The sequence below is a fragment of the Capra hircus genome, chromosome 14 (assembly GCF_001704415.2).
Source record: "Capra hircus breed San Clemente chromosome 14, ASM170441v1, whole genome shotgun sequence".
Taxonomy (NCBI): domain Eukaryota; kingdom Metazoa; phylum Chordata; class Mammalia; order Artiodactyla; family Bovidae; genus Capra; species Capra hircus.
This window is the reverse complement of record NC_030821.1, coordinates 79328083-79332836: the sequence shown is the minus strand read 5'-3', so window position 1 is coordinate 79332836 and position 4754 is coordinate 79328083.

Sequence of the window (4754 nt, the reverse complement as noted above, 5' to 3'; positions counted from 1 at the left end):
TTAAGAAGTCCAAACCCAGTGGTCTCAACCAAATCCTGTCCACAAAAAGACCTTTGTCCCCCCCAGAGCTGCCGTATAGGCCTCATAACGATAGCTCCGCCTGCCCTTAAGTCACCACTGTCCTGCCTTTTACAGAAATAGCTTCACTATGGATCTTGTTTTACACTCTCATCACCCATATCCATCTCTAGACAATATATTTTAATCCTTCCTTTTTGAAATACTTGTCTTTCCTTTTATTGATTGGTTTTTAGGAGAGTTAATTCTCTCCCTTTCATCTTCCGCAGCTTACCAATCAGGGTTTTTGTTTACTATCACTATGAACACATGGATTTACACACATTTGAAAGTTTTAATCGACTGCAATTACTGCCCTTTTCCAGGCTCACCCTGACCCATCTTTGGCCAGTAGACAGCCCAGCAGGTTGAATCCTTCCTACGGGACCCTAGTCTTTGGCAGTTTTTTCTCTCTCTGGTGTGTCAAGATGGTCCAGGCTCATCTTGTATATTTCCTACCCTAGCCCTGGAACTAATCATTTCTCCAAGAAACCCTGTTTTTTTTTTTTTTTTTTGTAGGAAATTGCATTTCAAGACCACACTGTGGATTCCTGGGATTCTAATTTCTGATGTGTTAGTTTTGTTTTTTTATTTTACTTTTTTTTTTCATAGACAGAATTAGGAAATATACCAATATTTCTTCTAAATATAAAATGCCAGACTTCCCTGGTGGTCCAGTGGTTAAAAATCTGCCTTGCATGCAGGGGACAAACTCATACTTTCAGTGAAAAACTGAGGACTACAGCATTTTTACTTAAAGTCATTTACATTATACCCCTTATCATTTATCGTCTACATTTAGAATTCTGGCTCTTCAGTTCAGTTCAGTTCAGTCACTCAGTCGTGTCCGACTCTTTGTGACCCCATGAATCACAGCACGCCAGGCCTCCCTGTCCATCACCAACTCCCAGAGTTCACCCAAACTCATGGCCATCGAGTTGGTGATGCCATCCAGCCATCTCATCCTCTGTCGTCCCCTTCTCCTCCTGCCCCCAATCCCTCCCAGCATCAGAGTCTTTTCCAATGAGTCAACTCTTTGCACGAGGTGGCCAAAGTATTGGAGTTTCAGTTTTAGCGTCAGTCCTTCCAAAGAAATCCCAGGGCAGATCTCCTTTAGAATGGACTGGTTGGATCTCCTTGCAGTCCAAGGGACTCTCAAGAGTCTTCTCCAACACCACAGTTCAAAAGCATCAATTCTTCGGCACTCAGCTTTCTTCACAGTCCAACTCTCACATCCATACATGACCACTGGAAAAACCAAAGCCTTGACTAGACGGACCTTTGTTGGCAAAGTAATGTCTCTGCTTTTTAATATGCTATCTAGGTTGGTCATAACTTTTCTTCCAAGGAGTAAGCGTCTTTTAATTTCATGGCTGTAGTCACCATCTGCACTGATTTTGGAGCCTAAAAAAATAAAATCTGACACTGTTTCCCCATCTAATTCCCATGAAGTGATGGGACCAGATGCCATGATCTTCGTTTTCTGAATGTTGAGCTTTAAGCCAACTTTTTCACTCTCCTCTTTCACTTTCATCAAGAGGCTTTTTAGTTCCTCTTCACTTTCTGCCATAAGGGTGGTGTCATCTGCATATCTGAGGTTATTGATATTTCTCCCGGCAAGCTTGATTCCAGCTTGTGCTTCTTCCAGCCCAGCGTTTCTGGTGATGTACTCTGCGTGTAAGTTAAATAAGCAGAGTGACAATATGCAGCCTTGATGTACTCCATTTCCTATTTAGAGCCAGTCTGTTGTTCCATGTCCAGTTCTAACTGTTGCTTCCTGACCTGCATATAGGTTTCTCAAGAGGCAGGTCAGGTGTAAATACAAATATAAAATCAAATATACAAATATACGCTATCTCACAGTTATTCATCTGTTCTATCCCACACCCACACGCTCAACAGTCTTGGATGATGATACTAATATCAGCAGCACAAATACGGTTGCTGAAACAATGGCATTTCCGGCATGTTCTCCCTTCTCTGCTCCCTCCCTCCGCGCCTCGGGTGTCTCTCCTGAGTCGTCAGGTGCTGCTCTCTGTTCACCCAGCCTCAGTCTACATCCCCTGCCCAAAACTCAGCCTCTGACAGAATCCTCAGGACCCTGGGACTGTGGTTCTAATTGAAGGAAAGTTACACGGCTCAAAATAGCCTGGAGTTAAAACTCTCCTCCGGGTCCTCCCCACCATTCTATGCAAAACAAAGAACTCTCTCACCCAAAGCAAAAATGGACAGTAAGGTTGATTACGCCCAGCTCCCAGTTGGTCCCAGCCTCTGCTGATGATCTCCAGAATTCCTTGCCCCGTCTGTTTAAGAGATAACTTACTCCGAACAACCTTAGAGAAGAACAGGCCCACTTAAGACAGTGGATTTCCACATACAAGCCTATAAATAAATACTTACTCTTGTCTTGGGTTAGGGCAGCAGCTCACTAATCTGGCTGCTGCCCCTTCTCGCCTCATGAAAGGTGACCTGTTCCTGTAAAGTGCTGGTCTGGTTCTCTTTCCGAACCTCACCTTCTCTAGCCCCCTTACCCTACAATAATATTTCCTGATTTCTTCAAGGCTGCCCATTACCTGTGATTCTTATGCTTGAAAGTCTGTTTTGCCAGTTATACAGTATTCAGCTCCTGTGTTCCCTCTTGAACGTTCAATGTGTTTCTCTACATTTTCTGGCAGAAAGCACTGCTATGGCAAAGTCTAAGGACAATTGAATTTTCATTTTTTCATAAGTTCCTTGCTCTCTTTACCTAGATTCCAGAAGAATTCTTTTTCTTTGCTGCTGCTGCTGCCGCTGCTAAGTCACCTCAGTCGTGTCCGACTCTGTGCGACCCCAGAGACGGCAGCCCATCAGGCTCCTCCGTCCCTGGGATTCTCCAGGCAAGAACACTGGAGTGGGTTGCCATTTCCTTCTCCTTAAAGCTTGGCAATTTTACTAGAGCATAGCTTGGTGTTGGTTATTCTGGCTGGAGATTCTCAAATATGTGGTGAGCTCTTTAAACACGTAGTTCCAAACCTTCCTAGTTCAGTAAGGTTTTCTGGAATTACAGTGGTGAGTGTCTGTCTGTCTCTCTCCACGACTGTCTTCCCTGGGGACTTCTAATATTCAAGTGTTTGATCTTCTTTGCCAAACTTCAATAGGCAAGGGGTTAGCTTTCTCTCGAACACTTCTCGTCTGTGTCTTTGAGTCTCTCATTTAAAAAATGTTCCTCCCATTCACTTTTTAAATTTCTCTTAAGGCTTTATCTACTGTGTTCTTTCTAGCATTGTCTTTATTTCTGAAATTCCTTTTTCCTTTTTTTTAAAGTCTTTCTTCCCTGAATTCTCTTTGTGTCGGTTTTTCCCATTTCTGATTTACATTGTTCTTTCCTGCCTTTTATTATTTCCTTAACGTCTTTTAGCTCATTTTGGATAAATGGCTACTTTTTTGCTTTCCTCATGTTACATGGAGTATTTTCAGATTCTGCACACCTAGTACAGTTTTCATCTATTGTGTCTTCCTGGAATTCTATCATTATTTACTAGGGATATTATTCTGTCCTTAATTATCTTTTTTAAAAGTAACTCTAGAGACTTCCTGGAAGTGCAGGTTTGATCCCTGGATGGGAAACTAAGATCCCACCTCAAGGCCAAAAAATAATAATAATTTTTTAAAAGTGTTAAACCCCGTGTGGGATTTATCTCAGTGCTTTCGTCTTGCTTATACTTGTGTGATCTTAGTTGTTTGTTAAGCTTTTAAGCTTTGTGGCCCAGGACAGCTCCCTCTCCAGCCTGGAGTCTTCAAGACATGTCACGTGGCATCTGGAAACGCGGCCCCGCACTCTCTGAGATTGCTGAGCTTTGCTCCCCTCCCTCTCCTTTACTTGTTCCTTCTTCTTGTCTCTGGTCCCCGTCCTGCTCAATCTGACTCTTTTCAGCAGCTTCTTGTCAGTGTGGACCCCGACCTGGAGGGCGCCCGGCAGTTCTGAGGGTTCAAGGGGGCCCAGCCCTCATACCTCCCTGCAGTCCCTTCCACTTGCCTTCAGATGGCTGAGGCCTCTTGTGGTTCGAGCGACTGTCCTCAGATGGCTCCGTATGCTGCAGGCGACCACGCGTAATGCAGGGGGTCATTTGGGGCTTACCTGCTCTCAGGCCCGTCAGCTGCCCACTCATGTCCTCCTTCCTCCCACTTGGATGTAGAGACCTGACATGCAGATATGGTTTCCTTAGGCAAAACCTGGTCAACTCACCTCCCAGGCTGCCCCAGGCTGGGGTGGGTGGTGAAACTGCAGATAGATTTAGGTAAACTGAGATCAGAAGGACCAGAGCCCCCTTTCCTGGTAGAACCTGAAAACCCTGTAATTATTCCCACCTACTTGTAATCTGGGGCTCACGAGGAAGTCTTTGGCCAAGTCTGTTTGTAAACACTATTCTTTTTTGGGTTTTGCTAGCTAATTATTTGCCCAGTTCAGATGCCTCTCCCACTTATTCCCCCTTATCTCCCTGCAGGGATGATCAACCAGGTGCCAGGCTCAGAGAGTGGAGCAACTTGTCAAGGACCCTCAACTGGCGTGAGGCCAGGAGGACTCTGCCTCCAGAGATGACATCGTGGGCTGTGAAAGTGCCTGCACCACGCCTGACACTGAGTGAGCCAGCAGGTGCCCCTCACTTACTGAGCTCCTACTGTGCGCCTGGCACTGGGCCAGGATGGAGGCGGGGGAG